We start from the raw sequence: 17,682 nt of genomic DNA, 5'->3' as shown, positions 1-17,682 counted from the left end.
TGCTAGGGGGAGGCAGGCATTTTCTTCAGTGGTATAGAAGGAGCCCATGTTCCTACAGGTAACTTCAATTGTTACCTAACGCCATTGGTTCACTAAGCTAGCCTTGGGGACTTCATCTCTTTGGTCTGTCATTGGTTCCTCACCTGAGGTGAACAGACATGTGTTCAGTTACCCAGGACCTACAACAAACCTAGGCTTTGATGATACAGCCTTTTAGATTCTCTGCTGAGACCTCTTTCCAGCAAGATTACTGACAGTTATAACTGGCTAGCAAAAGCACATATTAGGGCAAGAAAGGAAAAAACATGGCAAATACTTGCTGGTATTTGACTTTTGTTTGTTTCTATGCCACAACTAACCCCTTCCTTCACTGTCTGCAGGGAGCACCTATGTTTTGTGGAACCAGAAACAAGCCAGACAGCCTTTGTGTTTGTGACCACAGGACCAGCCCCAAGTTCCCTTCTTCTGCCAAGGCTCTGACTATTAGATTTGAGCATGTGACTTAAGCTTGACCAATCAGAAGCTCAGGCCTGTACTATAACTCTGGAGCATGTAAGGCCCAGAAAAAGAGCCAATGAGAATTCACAGGCGGCCACCCAGGTGCCAGTCCCAAGAGAGTTGTGAAATGCAGAGGTCTCTTAGTCAATGGTCTCTACTAAAATAAGCAGGGGGCTGGTTTGGACCTCTTGTTCTTCCCTGCATCTGCCTACTTTCTTCCTTGGCCTTTACCTCCTCTCATTTACTACTGCTGCCCAATCTCCCTACAACCATGTTGCTTTCTGTTGCCTACACTCAGGAGCCCTGGCTTCAGTGAGGGCTACACAGCTCATTTGCATGGGCAACAAATATACTTGAGAGCCAAGCAATGTTACGAAGTGTTATGATACCCACATTTCTATGTGTCCCTTAGAGAGAGACTCGGTTGAGAACTAACAGGATGAGTTGTCACCTTCTTTTTAGTAAAGTTTTACTGAGTCTGTCTGAATTCAGAGCTGTTCCCAAATTTACAGTCAACCAAAAGCAGCGCTTGATGAGGACAGGGTGACAGTTTGCCATATGTGTCTTTTTACACTTCTACTCCTTCTAACAGAAATGCCACCCAGGGGTCATTGTGAGGAAGAAGACATGCTCTGGGCCTTCCCTAATGGAAAGCAGCAGGATGCCCAAACTGGGGCAAACATTTGTATGCCTGGACAGCCTAGACAGCTATTTGGAGATGTGTCTCTCTATGCTGCCTCGGCAAGGTGACAATCCCCATAGCAAGACTTGCCCAGAAGTGGCCCTACTGCTACAGTTCACCTCCTATAGCTAGATAACATGGATGTGAGCTTCCAGCAGCCTCACACTAGTAGGGTATTCTCCATATTAACACCTGATGTCACCTGGAGACTTTTCCTTCCGCCCCAAAGAGGTACAATATCCCTAGTGCTCTGGGTGGATTTTACAGGTTGGAAACAACAACAAAAACCTGTGTCACCAAACCCCAGCCCAGGAACACTGACAACGGGCTATGATTGTCACCCAGGAAAAGAGGCACATTATTGAGAACATAGGAACAGATAGGTGCCCCAGGCTCAGCACAAGCAAAACATCAAAGATGATAGTTCCCAGAGGGCTTTAACACATTTGAGCCTCAATTGATCTGACTCTATGAGGTCCCCTAAGGCTGAAGAGGCTGATTCTTGGGAACAGGGTCCTACTGGGGAAAGCTGGGAGTTCTCTATCTTCTGCCTACTTCCTACTAATGGCTATCGTACCCCGAACACAGCTCACCCACTGATGCCTGCCATACTCCAACACTCCTGACCACCCAATGCCTGCCGTACCTCAACACTCCTCACCTTAGGCCTAAGATCAAGTGTACAGATGCGGTCTCCTCAGTGGCCCCTTCCTTGCCCTTGGATGTTCCTCTGGGACCCCACTAGTTGTGACCCTTTATCTTCCACAGTACACCTTGGCTCCTGTCCTAGCAACCATGCTTTTAGGTACTATTTATTAACACTGCCAAACTTCTAGTAGCTATCAATACCCATCAAGCCAGGCACTCTGAAGAAAGAGCATTTCACGAGCCCGAGGACCCATGACTGTGTAGTGTGATTATCCCATTATATGAAGAAACTGAGGCACAGAGATGAGAAAGAACTAGCAAGACACGGATTGGTATTGGGTAGTTGTGAAGAGGGCAATGTCAGCAGATGTCAGCAGGGCAATAAGGCTGAGCTTAGAGTCAAGGGTTAGGCTCTCTTCCCTTGTTATATAGCTCAACAGGACAGGACTCATATATCATCTGGCAGACAACTGTCCTGGATATAGCTAGCTCTGTCCCAGCTCTGTGCTAAGCAGTGATGCTGTCTCCACTTGGAGGACCACCTTGAGTGGGACTACAGGCCACCTGTATACAACAAGGAAGGTTGGTAAGGTCTTCTAGACTACACAGTTGGGCAAAGTGAACTGGGGACTGAGAGACCTACTTAAGATATGTGCTACCTTGCTGATAGCCCACAGCCTCTTTCCACATCCCTTGGGGCTGCTGTGCTATTTTCTAGAACATACTATCTGGACAGTGCTGGCTACTTCCTTTCTAAGTCCTACCCATGTAGAAAACTTTCCATCAGCAGGCATTACTTAGGCATTTTAGAGAAGCTTCTGGAAAGTAGAACTGGCCACACCATGGATCAAGCTCCCTTGGGAGCTGACTTTTCTTAGCAAGGCAGATATAAGGAATGTCTTCAGTGAGTCTGGCTTTCATACCCCAACATTGTCTGGCTGTCCAATACTCTACTGCAGGAGCCGGGCCACACTTGGCCAGTGGACAGAGGCTCACATCGTGTACAAAGAAGTCACCGTTTCTCTGCTGAGTGTGCCTGCATGTCAACTCCATCAGAAAGTTGTGACCTGACTAAGGACAGTGTCTTTGGCCTTTTAATCAACTTGCTAGGGCAGGCAGCTCCCATAGCACCCTCTGCTTCTACTAATAGGCTGCACTCTGAGGGGTTCTCCAAGGCTTCGGGGTGAAGGACAAAGTGAGACAAGTTGACAGGCTGCACACACCATCCTGTCTCTTACTCAGGTCTGGGCTCCTCTGAGGATGAAGCTGTCATAGACCCATGGGTGGATGAAATGATGGGGGGAAAGGCATTCAGTGGGCTTTACAGTTTTCTCAGGTGGCGGAAGAGTCATAGGTATGGGCTTCCTGGGACGGGCAGGCTTATCTGTCCATGTTTAATCATAAACCTGATGCTTATCTTACATGGGGGTGGGGCGCTCCTACCCAACTCACCCAAGCTGGAGGTGTGGTCTGTAATATGACCACCCATACTTGGCAGATGTGTCTCAGCACTGCCAAGCAGGGGAGGAGAGAAGGGGACACAGTCTCCCCACCCCCACCCCTAGAGCTGATCACACAAGCTGGGCACTGCCCAGAGCCCTTTTCCTCCTCCTTGGAGTTGCCATGGTGACCGAAGCAGGAGGGACACCCGCTGATCTGGCCCTCTGCCAGTCATCTTTCCCCTTCCCAGGCCCATTTTTATTCCAGCTCCTAGTCAGTGTTGTTAGGAGCACCTGAAATGGGGTGTCCCTGGCCACAGGGGCAGGGAGGGAGCTATTGTGCTGGGGTGTGTGTGTGTGTGTGTGTGTGTGTGTGTGTGTGTGTGTGTGTGTGTGTGTGAATATCTTGATGGTTGTATTGTGATAGTGGTGGGAAGGTTGCCTTGTTCTCTCTCTCTCCTCTCTCTCTCTCTCTCTCTCTCTCTCTCTCTCTCTCTGTATGGTGGTTGATGCTTGTCTTACTGACTGTGAATGAACAGGGAAACCCTGAAACCATCTGGGTGCTACCTGGATAGTTCCTTCCTGCAACAAAGCACCATGATAATCCCTTCCTTCAAGGAGGCTAGTGTCTATCTTTGGTCTGGGGTCCTCCTCCGCAAACAGGCATTGCTGTGGGGACACTGGAGCTTAAGGACAGTTCTGCCATACCCACTATGCAAACCTGGACAAGCCACATGGCTCTTGGAACTTGTAAGGTATAGGGACTGACTTTTGCCTATGTGTCGGAGACTGACCAAGAGGCAGTCCTGATGCTAGGCCTGAGTCCTCCAGTGTTGGAGGACAAGAAGAGGGTTCTTGTGCAATCCTTATATTACACAGGGTTCAATATAAGTCATGGGGGGAGGTGGACATCCAGTAGCAGCCTGGGCTCATTCTCTCCTTGGGATCCCGCCATTTCAGAGGGAGATGGAAATAAGAACTCTCTGGGGCAGGCTCAGCTTGGGGATGGGGAGAAAGACATCCGCTCCAAGCCCACTTGGCCCAAGAGCTGCTATTGAGCTCTCTCTCAGTGAACACACTGTGTCTCTGGCCTCTGCTTCCTTCTGGGACAGCTCCACGAGTTATAGCAGCCAATGGGCTGGCAACCACAGTTTGGAGCCATGGGCAACAGAACCCACTTACCTGTGTTCTCTCAGCGACCTTCACCTGGAAAGGCTTGGGTTGCAGTGTCCTCTGTTAATGGTTGCCCCTCCACTCAGGATTCAATGCTTCTGTCTGCACACCTGAAATAAGATCGTCCAAAAAACATTTTCGAACCACACGGCTATTTATAAACTTCTTCTGTGGCCCAGGCAAGACAAACCTTCCCAAGTGTTAGACCCCATAGAAACCCTAAACTGGATATGTCATGAGATTGGCCCAGAGTCACATGGCTCCCTTAGTGGGGCTGACTAGACCTGCCTGAACTTGAATCTTTGGACTCTGAGCAGAGTCCTGTTTCCATTGTCTAAGAAGTGGGAAGCCTTTTTTTTTTTTTTTTTTTTTTTTTTTTCCTTTTTCTATTTTGTGGTCACACCGAGACTCTATGAGGGAAGAATCTATAAAAATACTTATAAAGATCTTTGCAAATGCAAAGTGTTAGGTCAGTGCTGAATCACAGACAGGCTTGGGCTCCTTAGGCCTCCTGAAAGATGCATATGAGTTTGGTTTCATTTTGCCCGGTGAAAAAAGTTGCTGAGAAAACTGCCAAAAAGATGTGCTTCCCTATGTGTGTGGGAGAAGCCATGGCTCCCAGGATCCATACAGCTAATTTACATCTTTCCTGGAAGGAGAGTAGAAAGCATAGGGCTGCTGCTAGGAGGAGGAGAGGCTGTATGAGGACACTCAAACTCCTTGTAATGTCCCCTCCATAGCTCTGGGCTAGGGCTTCTCTGGCAAGAGAGGAGGAAGATTCCTGTGAGGCAGAATAATGGGGTGGAATGGAGTCTTGAGAAATGAAAAGAAGGAAGGGGGTCCTCCTTGGAAGGAGACCATAAGGCAGTCCGTCACTGTCCCAGCCATCTGCCCCATGTGACCACAGAACTCTCTCCAAAGACCAAAAGTGGCTCCAAGGAAGCAAACACAGACTGGCCTCTGGAGCAATTTGTGGCTATAAAAGCAGAAGGCAGTCGGGGTGTATGTCCTAGCTACAGGAGCAGCGTACACTTCCCAGGAAACTCAGGTACCACTTCACAGTTAAGGACATAGTGGCCCACTAGAAAATGTCCCAAGTGGCGTTTGTCCTGGGCCCCCAAACAAGGCAGTTAGGCCTATTCAAATTCATGATGACAGACTCCAACTTCAAATAAGCAAAATCAACAAAGTCTGGTTCAAGTGGGAATTCGTTCTATGTGTTTTCTATTTCACTCTGCAAGCTCTCAAGGACTATTTTGCTAGGATTTCTCAAGAGGATTCCTGGTGCACAGTTGCGTCTACTAGTACCACACCTCTACCTCTATCTAGGTGTGCTGACTGCTCAGGGGTTGGAGGGTCTTGGGGTTTTGTTGTTGTTGTTATTTTTTTCTTTTTCACTTTCTTTTCTTTTCTTCTTCCCTTTTGAGTTTTGGTGTTACACAGTGAAGGGTGCCGTGGGGTTATAGCTGGTCTAAGTCAGGCTGGAAATGTTCAGGGCAGCCTGTGGCCCACAAGTTGTGCCCACACTGGGGTATGGAGAAAATCTAAGTGACTGAAGGCAGAAGAGAATGTAGGTTGTGTGCCCCTGTTCCTTATTGTGTCATCGGAAGCTTCATCTGACGGGCCACTTCACCAGGGAATCTGGTGCTTCAGAGAGATACAAGGCAGTGAGGGATGGGGGCAGGCAGAGATGGCGAAGTCTGGCCACCAACCGCTCTGTTAGGGTGGATGATTTTCCTAACATCTCAGGCTTTAGGGTCATAAAAGAGGATCATAGGAAAACCAACCTGATGGGGGGGGATCAAATGAGACTCTCTCTGTCTCTCTCTCTCTCTCTCTCTCTCTCTCTCTCTCTCTCTCTCTCTCTCTCTCTTTGTGTGTGTGTGTGTGTGTGTGTGTGTGTGTGTGTGTGTGTGTGTGTGTGTGTTACTAGTGACACCTCAGACTGGACTGCCACCCCCTGCCCTTGACTGGGCCTGGCTGGTGTTCTCCTTGGCCTGTCCCCTGGGAATGCAGCTTCCCAAAAACTAACACTCGGCAAAGCATCTGTATGTGCTAAGATGGGCAGAGAACCAACTTAATGTCACCCTTTACTCTGCGCAAATGGCATCTACTCCTCAGCAGCCTTGACCAGATTCTTTGCTCCTTGAGGGTAAGGCCACCTTTACAAGAATCCTCCACATGATGCTGTTCTTGGTCCTAAAAGGCTTTGAAGATAAAGAGAGGTGTTCTGGGTGGTTTCGCTAGTCTAGCTGCCCCAAGTGCATTCAAATGGAGACTCCTCCCATGGTTCACTGATCGGGAAATCCCCACCTCTTCCAGTGGCAACTGTGCAGGTGTGCTGTTGTTCTCTCTGGTAGCATGAGCACAAAGCAATCAGCAAAGCAAACATGCTCTTTTTTTCTGATCTTTTTTGAAGACAGAGGTATTCCAGAGGGGTGGGTTTGTCAAATGAATTTGAAGGACAGATGGACTTGAAAGGTAAAAGCATCTAGCAGGTACTCCAAGGAGGGGTGATCTGGGTGCCAAGAGGCAGATGGCTGGGATGTCAGAAAACCTCCAGGACAGGCTCCCAGGAGCTGCTGGAGCTCTTCGGAAGTAAACACATCAAAAGATGCCTACATGTGGGCAGAACTTGCTGTCAGGCTTGCTTTTATTCAAACTGGATAACAGGCTTGCAGCCACCTTCTGCCATGTTTTCAGCAGCTGCTACCAACCAATCGAGAAGACAAATGAGGCGACAGCACAGCCATCTCTGAGCCTGGAGCATCTGCCTCTCTGACTACTTGGTTGGTCAGGCCTCTGACTGTCTTGTGTCCCCACCTGTGCATGCTCAAACGCTAAGCATTTGATGTCACTTCTGACTTGGTGGTAGATAAGGGAAAGAAAGCCAGGCTCCCAGGCCATCTCCTGGTCATACAGGTCCTCATCAAAACTTTCTGAAGGTTTCTACACCCACCTTCCCACCTCAGGCCCTTATAGCTATCATTGGTCTGTCCCCCAGGTGTCCCCAGGCACTGATCAGAGGCTCTGCTGACTTCTTGGAATGAGGAAATACAGGCTGGCCTTTAAGAACTGGGACAGCGGCCACTGCATAGGCCAAAGCCTGGACTCATGCAAGTCTTGCCCTTCAACCTAGAAAATGAGATTTGACCCAGGTTTGCCCTACAGGTCCCATGTAACACACCCTGGAAGGGAGTTCTGGGGATCCACCACCAACTTGCTCCCACATTTCGATCAGGGTATCCTGAAAAGAAGAGGGGCTCAGTCTACCACTCTGAGGTAAGAAATAGAAGCCCGTCCCTGGAAACACCTCCGTGAAGGTCTGAAGGTCATTACCATATGCCAGGGGCCTCTTGGAAAGGCTGAGGTGTGCAGAGGGCCCGATGAGGGAGAGCTGCCCTAGAGAACAGCACCCCTTTATGCCCATGGGACACAGGGCTACTATCCACAGAGCTGCCCCCTGAGGTGATCTGCCACGGTGACATGGTAGAGGGGAGAGGGCATGGTACTCAGGAGGACAGGGTGGGGACAAGATAGGAAGGGTGGGATAGTATAGTTCGACCTCTGACCCCTGGTGTCCTCCTCCTGCTCCTTTCCTTTGCTCTCTACTCAGGAGAGAAGTGGTATCTGTCACTAGGGAGAGAATTGGTCCTTAGAGGGCAGGACACCTGGCCCAGGTTCCCAGATCCTGTCAACCCAGACTTTATGGACCGACCACCCAGCTACAGGTGACTAATTGCCAAGGCTCATCTGCCACTTCCTGCTCAACTCTAGCCCGCTTGCCTACCCTTCTTGTTTCCCATGAGCTCAGCCAGTGTCATCCTTCTAGCTCTCCTCCATCATGGCTCCATCTTCCTTCCTCCTCACTGACCCAAGTATGAGATTCTAGTTGCTTCTTCTTCTTCTTCTTCTTCTTCTTCTTCTTCTTCTTCTTCTTCTTCTTCTTCTTCTTCTTCTTCTTCTTCTTCTTTTGTAAGATATGGTCTCATGTAGCACAAGCTGGCCTTAAACTTGCTAGGTAGGGAAGGATGATCTTGAACTTCTGATCTTCTTGCCTCCAACTCCCAGGAGCTAGAATTACAGGCATGGGCTACCAAGCCCAGTTTATGCAGTGCTGGATAACAAAGGCGGGTCTTTGTGTCTGCAGGGGACTTTCTCAGGCCATGAGACAAGCCCCTCGAGACTGTGATTTCTTGTGGGCGTGAATAGTCTCTTCCTGTCTCTGGGCCATGGTGGATTCCCTGGCCTCCTGAAGCAATCTTTCTCTACAAGCATTTCTGGAGTGCAGGGAGTTAGGCACATGGATGTCTCTGCACTTTTCAAAGCCACACAACCTGCTCCAAGTATCTTTACTTTCTCAGACTCCAAACCAAGACTCACACTCTCTCCTCAAAGGGTAATTGTAAGGTTAAGTGACAAAAAAATGCGATGGATTCTGAGCAATGAGACCAGTAGAGGCACTCGGGAAAGAGGCACTGTCACTTTTTATTGCTTGAAGCGCCAAGCTCTTGAAAACCACTCTGGCAGGATCCCCCTCCCTGAGGATGAGGGCAGGCTAACAGGTACCTTAGTTACCTTGACTTTGCCAGGATTTTGACCAGTGAATCCCAAGCCTGGGAGAAGAGGGAGAGAGGAAAAAGAAGAGAGAAGGACAGAGGAGGGGAGAAAGGAAGGAAGGAGAGAGAAGAGAACTCTGGGGTGTGGACGGGAAGCTACTTTGGAGTCACATCTCCTGAGCGTTCTGTTACAAGGACCTGTTGTCACCCAGGCTTCTCCAGGAATGATAGTCTGATGGTGGGAGGGATGGTGACAGACACTGCTATGAGTGTAAGACAGAAGCTGGGGACACCAACCTAGAGTCAATTCATTTTCCAGATGTTCCCAGGAGGTCTTACCACAACAGAACTGATGCATACAGAAACCACATCTGAGAGAAAGCTGCCTACCCCCATCGTAGCCCCTTGTTCTTTCTGGCCATCCAGCTTCATTGCTGAAGTGCTCATTCTCTGAGCAACATTTGGGTGTGCAGTCCCTTTGGGTCTCCCTGCCTTCACTCTTGGGGTACCACAGAGCTAAGTACCCTGGCTCATTTCAGAGTTGGGGATTGAACGCTTGAGGCCAGAACTCTCATCTCCCTTAGAAGTGTGTGTGTGTGTGGGGGGGGGGGCTCACTAGCCTAGATGAGTAGACCTGGGCCAGAGTCCCAAGGGTCCTCCCTCTCAGATTATAGACTCTCAAATCCCCACCGCGAATCATAGCCCTGGAAGGGTCAACAGAGAGCTGGGACCCGAGGCATGAAGTCCACACTTGGCTCCTCCACGCCTTCCAAAGAGGCCCGAGACCCCAGGAGCAAATGGGAAGAGACCACGCTGTCTTATGGCGGTGTCTCCACTCCAGGGCGGTGGGATCCCGAGCCTCCCACTGCCCACCCAGAAGACCTGGGCGCCCGAGCGCCGGGCCAACCCGCACCGCCGCGAACCCACCTCTTGCGCCCCAGCCGCGTCGCCAGAGCTGTCGCGGTTCCCGCAGCCAGCCCGCGCCTACCCTTGGCGCTCTCGGCTCCCGCCTTCCGAGCTCCCAAGCACTGAGAATTCTCCGCACCGTTCTTCTTTTGAAGGGACGTTCTTTTGCATTGCGTCAGGGCGGTTGCCTGGCGACCACAGAGCTATTCTGCCGCCAGCCTCTCGGCGCCGCCGCCCGCCTCCCATTCAAGCCGGGCAGGTTGGCCGCCCAGCACCGCTGGTCCGAGCGTGCCCGGGTCCTAAAGACCCCCTATTCTCCCTCCCTGTGCAGGGCCCAGTCCAGCTAGGCGTTCTGGAAAAACCTCAGACGAAATCAAACCCAAACATTCATTTTTCCCCCATCAAGACCAAACCCAAGAGAGTTGTGTCCCGTCTCGCTTATCCCCCTCACCCCCACCCCCAAGCATGGCAACGTGGCTTTGCCACTGTCAGCAGTTCACTGAGGGAGTGGGCAGGGAAACCCGGCTGCACTCCACCCACAAAAGGCTTGGGTTCTTGATCCCAGCAGCAGCCACCAAAGCCAGACCAACTGCCGCTGGTTCACACATGTCACACCATCACAGGACTCTTGCTGGGTGGGCATTTGTGGGCAGCTCTGGCTTAACTCTCAAATGGGGAAACCGAGTCCAAGGATGTTAAGGGGAAAGAGCTGTGGGTAGTGCCGGTGGGTCTGACATTTGCCCCATTAACCACCTGCACCTCATTCTCTCTCTTGAGTCATGTTGGTGTGGTTTTAAGGGGATGAATCTTGCCCTTTCCTGCTGGCTATAGAAGCACTTTAGGTATGACCTTCAATTCCCGACATACCCCTCCCCACTCCCCACTGTGTCTGCACTCTGGGAGGACTGGGTTATGAGTGTGGACAGCGGAATGAAGACTACCAAGTAGCTAGTTAGCTAGGTGCCACATCTGTCACGGAAGTGTGCCTTGTATGTCAGCTAATGTGATGGCAGAGAGGTGTTAGAGGACTTGTTTGAGCTCAGTGTAGGCTGAGAGCCTCATGGAAGAAGTAGCCTATCAGTGGTCTGCTGCATATTCTTTTTTTTTTTTTTTTTTTTTTTTTGTGTGTGTGTGTGTGTGTGTGTGTGTGTGTGTGTGTGTAGAAGAAGGGATGTTGCACATAGAGACAAGGAAGATAATAGATAAAAGCCACCTCCCTGGGGATAAACCTGGGGCTAGAAGCCAAGGGCCTTCATTGTCCAGGTCACTACTCATTGCAAATCACTGTGTCATTCTGGAATGTCACTAGAGCCCCTCTTCTCACCTATTAGAAGCCAGAAACCTCTGTGACTTGTATACATGACCCTGGGGTAGAAGTAGATCCCTCCTGCAACAAACAAGCAGGACCTGGAACTTAACTTCCACAGCTATCTTTGAGGATCACCCTTTCATATTAGCCATTTGTATCTACAGTGAGGCAACCAGGAGAAACTCCACCCTTTACTTTTGAGGTTTTAAAATCAAAACACAAAATGTCCCGCCTCTCAACCTTTTCCTGGATTGGCTTTCCACCCATCCAATAAAGACATATTAATATCTTGTAAATACCAGACCTTGCTTTTGGCTTGTAAGGGCCACCTTATATAAAAGATCTTGACCTTGCTAGGCTACTGAGGTGAGTGCTGACACCCCTCTCCTCTCCAGAGGGCAATTAGAATGCCAAGTCCTGGGCCAGAGTCTATCAGCTTCTGCCAGCTGCTCCTGGAAGAGACTTTCCCCACCAAATGATACTGTGGCTTTCAAGAGGAGCCAGGAGATGGTTGTCATTGGTGCATTCCTCCTTATCTCTCAGAGTGATCTGTTTAGCAACAAGGCAGGCTCCTATCCTGTAGGGAGCCCATTAGGTCCACTTAGAGACCAGTAATCCTAGGCATGGTGCACACAACTTGTTACTAGGGAGATAATTGACCAAACATTCACTTTGTTGCTGGGTCAGAAAAGGGACAGAGACCTTCCTAGCCCAGGTAAGCAGGTGGGTGGGTGTGGGCTAAGGGAGGCTTCACGGAGTGCTGGGGGTGGAATAGAGAACTGGAGAGAAAGAATAACCTAATTACACACAGAAGAAGTCCAGTTTGACTGAGGTCAGGGTATAGGTGTCAGGGGCTGAGCTGTGGTTTGTGGCACAGTCACCAGGACAGTGGGATTAAGAAGGGGGGTCACAGCTTTTGTTTTAGGGGTAGTGAGACAGGAGGCCTGTGATCAGGTGATTTTTCTCTTCAGAGGAGGAAGGAAGCAAAGGACATACAAGGTTCTGTTGGGGATGAAGACAGCATCAGCTTTGTTTTTCCCCAATTGAAGATGCCAACAGGGTAGCAGTGAGGAGGGATCAACAAGGATTCAGGAGTTAGGAGCCCCTGGGTCAAGTCTTGGGCCTGTTGGTGTTTGGTGTGTGGGAAGCAGTCACCAAGGTCCTTTGATACGTTGTGACTTTGTGGGTGAATGGAAATGATTTCCTTCATGTTGATTTGTGGGTAAGAGAACTCCCAGAATACACATGGTAGCACTATCCTGGGCCAGCTCCAGATCAAGTGGCTGCAGGCTCAAGAGGTGCCTCTCACAGCCCCCACCTCCTTTTTGCTCTACTCTCTGGGTAGTAGGATCCAGGAAGTTCCTGGGGAAACAGTTGTGTTTGTGACTGGGAAGATGGCTCAGTCTGTAATGTGCTTGCCTTGAAAGAAGGAACTCATGGGTTCAAACACCAGAACCTGTAAAATAAACAAACAAAAAACAAAAACAGAAACGTGTGTGTGTGTGTGTGTGTGTGTTTGGCTATTCCCCTGTGTTGCCTCTTATCTGGTTTCTAAAGACTCAGATGGAGCCTGAAAAACAAAACTGGGGAGTTCCTTTGCCCAATTTAAGTCCCCAGATTGGGAAAAGAGAGAAGAGAGAGTTTGCCTTATTTCCCCTGTCCCTCTGAGTTCCATGGTCTGAGACTAAATGGACCCCACAAAATGTGAAATCAGAGCCTGGCCTTTGAGGTTCTTATGAATGTATATTTGTCAAGGCAGGAGGGAAGAACAAACCTTATTTCAAAGTTTATTAGTTTGATTTATAATGTTCAAATATTTAGACACATGGCACGTGGGCCTCCTTCATTGCATTTGCTTTGGGCCTCTCAAATGTCAGGGGTAGGCGAGATTCCAGCCTGTGTTGCTGGTTTATTTAAGGAACAGATGACAAAGCAAGCACCCTGTGCACAAGCCCAGGCTGTCACTATCCTCCCTTCCATCTCTACAGTGGCCTCTGGGAGCTTGTTCTTTTCTCCTGTGAACCCTTGTAAGAATGGAAGTTGAGCCAGAGACCGCTGGGCATTGGCAGCGCATGCCTTTAATCCCAGCACTTGGGAGGCAGAGGCAGGCAGATCTCTGTGAGTTCGAGACCAGCCTGGTCTGCAAGAGCTAGTTCCAGGACAGCCTCCAAAAGCTGTCTTGACCCCCCCCCAAAAAAAAAAAGAATGGAAGAGAATGGAAGTTGAGAAAGTGTTTCCAGGTCTGGTACTGGCAACTGCATAGAGCTCTCCCCAGCAGATACAACATTAGAAAGAGATCAGCAGTCACTGCTACCAATGGTGCTGTTCAGCCTTGATGGTCAGGGGAAGCCTTCCAGCATAATTAATCCTGGGAAGTAACCAAGAGATCCAGATTCCAGTCTCAACACTGTCACTAATTAGGTTAGTCCTTTTTGCATCTAGAACAATTGATTTCTACTCTGGCCTCCTCTGACCCCAGTTCTGTGATACTCAGCACCCACTGCCTAGGATCCATCACCTTCATAGTGGCAGGAAGTGGTGCTGAAAACCCACACAGCAGGATGCTTTTGATGGACAGTGCAAAACAAGAGTCCAAGAGGTCTGATGAAGAGAAACAGTGTGGTGAGGGCCACACGAGCATTTGATTTGAGACACCACGGAGCAAGGCAGGAGGTAGGACTGGGAAAGTCTGCACATGGTAGTTACTGTCTTCATCTCGGTGACCAAATCCCAAGAGAACTTTAGGGAGGAAGGATTTATCTGGACTCCTGATTTAGAGAATTACAGTCCATCATGGTGGAAAGGCATAGTACCAAGAGTGGGCCAGTCAGAGGCGGTATCAAGAGCTTATAGCATTGACTTCTGGAGTGGTGGGAACAAGGAGGTCATGAGCTTAGACCTGAACTGGAGCTGGGTTATTGTCAGTGACCATACAAGGGGACCAACAGGCAGCACTGGAACTCATAGAACACAGCTGGATGATTGGCTCACCTGAGCGAGCCTTGGAGAGGCAAAGCCCCAAGGACTGTGTGTCCTGACAACCTCATACTGTTATTGAGCATAGCTCTGACTGTTGTCTTCACAGTCCCCACATCCCTCATAATCTATGGGTTGTGTGAAAACTCTCAGGAGGTTTCTAGCCCCTCACTGGGCAGTGTTACTGGTACTTACAATAATAGAGATTGACTTTTTCTAAGCATTGATGCTGGAGAAGATTAATGATTCAACCACCACCCTCAGAAAGAATGTAGAGGTGTAGAATTGTACAGTTAGGTTAAGGTGTTTTTGTTAATGGCTTTGAGGTAGAAAATCTTGAGGAACAATTTAAAGTTTAGAAAGGCACATAGCTGTTTGAGGGACTTATTGAGATCAAGAAGCAAGAACAAAGGCAGCCTTGCTATTGCTAGCTGGCATACCTTTCTTGCTAGGATGGGTTGTTGGTGAAAGGTGATAATTAATTCCTTGTACCCATTTTTGCCCTCAGCTTCCTGGTGTAAAAAATTGTACAGTGGTTATGCACCCTGAGGATTTAAAGTAGAGCTGACTGATTTTTTTCATATGTAAAACTTTAGATTTGTGATTTTTTAAAGATTTCTTATAAACTTACCTTTTGAGATAAATAATAAAGTAATCGATCCTTTCTTTGTAACTGCAAAATGCAGCCTGCCACCAAAAGAACTGGCCGAGAAAAATGCCATGCTTGCTTACACTCTGTTAATCTATAACAAGTTGTTTGGGTCTGAATGTATGTGAGGTCTTGGGACAACTCATTTTTCACCTGTAATATGTAAACTGTTTAATCATGTAAGGGATATGGAAAACATGCTGGGTTTTTTTTTTTACTTGTATTTATTGTAATCATTCACTTAAAAATAGAATGTAACCACATTGTAATTTTTATGCTGCTTGAAAGATTTTGCTGGGGTATATATAATAAGATTTTTCTGAGATATATAGGAAGATTTTGCTGGGGAAAAATAGATACAAGAGAAGGAAAACACCGGGAAAGATGTAGAAGGAAAGTTAGAAGGAAGACATCAAGAGAGACACAGATGGGATACATCAAAGTAGAAGAATAAAACAGAAGAATAACAGAGTAAAGCAACCAACAGGAAGAATAATGAAGCTTTGGTCCCCACAAAAGTCCTTGTGTGTCTGTTTGTCTGTTCAGTAGTTCACCTCTTCCGCATCTCCTCTTCAGTTTCTCTGACCTGCTGAAGGTGCCCTAGGTAAGATCCTGACACATGCTGGTGTGTGTGTGTGTGTGTGTGTGTGTGTGTGTGTGTGTGTGTGTTTCCCTTTTTTTTTTTTTTACCGGCCCCAAGAGTGTTAAGTTTAGCCTCCCTCACTGGCCCCAGAGAATTAAGTTTTACTCTTCCAGACAGAGAAGTCAAGTTGAGTGATTTATTCGCTGACTGTGTGGATCCCCCTCAATCCCTGAGCTGCTGAAGGAAGGCTGGTCCTCACAGCAGCAATAGGTTATTATTCTCAAAGCCTGTCCATAGCAGACTAGCTCCAAAGGCCATCCAAGTAGTCAACATTCCCAGCCTCATCAGCCAGGGACCAAGTCAATTCACATTTAAACCCAAACATTGCTTGTCCAGTGCAGTGATTTAAGCTCACAGTCAGATAACCTACACAAGCAGGAAGAAGTCTAGAGCCTACAGTAGGACACTGCCTCTATGCAATCCAGGCCAGGGGGGACCAGTGATTTCTCAGTTCCACTGCCTTCCTTCCACAGAGCCAGCAGCTGATTAGTGCTGGCAGGTACAGGCCTGAAGAGTTGATTTCATCAGTCAATCCCCAATAATGGGTTTGAGGTGGGTGAGGGGAGAAATTGTTGCCTAATATGATGGATCAACCTAATCATTCTGTCACCAAGAAAATCTAGACATCAGCAGGGGATTCAGAGTTGGGTGGAGACCAGGTGGTAAGAGATGTGGAGTGTTTGCCCATATCATGTAGAGCAGGAGGAAGTCCGGGGGGAAAGGTTCTGTGCATCCTCATTTTCAACCCTGAGTTTTGGGGAGGGTGTCCTAGGAGTTCTGGTCCTGCCTGTGGAGATAGCTACCCCACTCTGCCTCTGCACCTGCCTCTTGCAAATGGGCTGCTTTGGGCAAACCTGTCAGCTTCTATACCTCAGTATCTACATCTAAACACCAAGGCTGCCTGTCTTCTGTTAATCATAGGGTGTGAGAATTAGAATCAGTGGTTAGAAATGCTCAGTGTATTGGTTAACTGGATGCAGGAAAACACTAATAGTGTTCTTTATCTTGTCTGCCATGAAGGCCACCTGAGAAGGGGTGTAGATTTTTCCCAGTCTAGGTTAATGTCTAACAACCAAATACTCCCTTAGCTGGCAGAGTGGAGAATGTCTTAGCGGTCTTTTTGTCCAGGCCTGAGGCTGGCTTGTTTTGGATCTGACATAACAGTATAGAATGAGGTGCCAACAGACATGCCACAGTTTTGGAGTGTAGAACATGAAGCTCTTCCTGGCTAAGAATGCAGCAGCAGATAGTCTATCAAGGATCAGCTACCATTTCACTGACTCACAGTAAGGAGCCTGCCTTTGTTTCTGCTTCACAGAGACCTGAAGTCATAAAAGTGGATCAAGGGAGCCAGACACACAGGGATGGGCTTGTTTATCATCCTGGAGACTACAGAGAAACTTAGAAGCACAAAGAGTCACTTTAGCAGGGGCCGTCAAGAGCCACCTCCAGCTAATGTTCCAGTCCAGCACAAAGTCAGCCTTCCTTGCAGATGGTCCTTCTGGAAGGGGTCAGAAAAAGTGAGGAAGAGGAGGAAAGAGAGGGGAAAGAGATGGGGAAGGCCCCCTTTACAGTGTCTTCCCTGTAAGATCTCACCATTCTCCCCCATCCTGACCTCAGTTTCTCCAGACACTTCTGTGGACATTTCTGCACTCATACACAAATATGCTCATGTATGGAAGGGGTTGGATTGTCTTTGAAGCTTTCCAAGGGTGAAAAAACAAAATGTTGCCAATGCCTCTGTGTGATGGTAAACACTCCTCTCAGCTCCTACTCTCCCCAAGCAGCCGCCCCAGCCCTAGAGCCCAACCGTGTTAAGTGCTCAAGTCTATGGAGAGCTCAGAGTCTGCAAAATTAGGCTGGAACAAACAACAAACATAAACACAAAAAAACAGGCAGTGGCTAAGATTAAAGCACATGTTCTGGGAATGGAGATGTGGCTGAACCATTAAGAGTGTGTACTGCTCTTACAGAGGACCTGTTTTGAGTTCTTATAGTTGATGGAGGGAGATTTACAACCAACCTCTGGGGACTCTGATGCCCTCCTATGGCCTCTGAGGTATGTAAATCTTGTGCACAATTTTTACCATACACGCGCGCGCAAGCGCGCGTGCGCGCGCACACACACACACACACACACACACACACACACACACACACACCTACCTTAAAATAACAAATTAAAGTTCTTTAAAACTCT

The 17,682-nt window shown here is 48.5% G+C and overlaps 1 long non-coding RNA gene across 1 annotated transcript in view; it reads left to right on the top strand.

Moving 5' to 3' along the window:
- LOC118238740 overlaps positions 1-17,682 on the top strand; it is a 21,626-nt gene extending 3,944 nt beyond the window's left edge. Inside the window, exons 2-3 of the long non-coding RNA XR_004772542.1 lie at positions 7,445-7,722; positions 16,801-17,682. This is a non-coding gene — a long non-coding RNA (uncharacterized LOC118238740). The remainder of the gene's footprint in view (positions 1-7,444; positions 7,723-16,800) is intronic.

The sequence above is a fragment of the Cricetulus griseus genome, assembly GCF_003668045.3.
Source record: "Cricetulus griseus strain 17A/GY chromosome 1 unlocalized genomic scaffold, alternate assembly CriGri-PICRH-1.0 chr1_1, whole genome shotgun sequence".
NCBI classification, from domain to species: domain Eukaryota; kingdom Metazoa; phylum Chordata; class Mammalia; order Rodentia; family Cricetidae; genus Cricetulus; species Cricetulus griseus.
The sequence above is the reverse complement of the archived record's forward strand: the minus strand, read 5'-3'. Positions and strand labels throughout refer to the sequence as shown.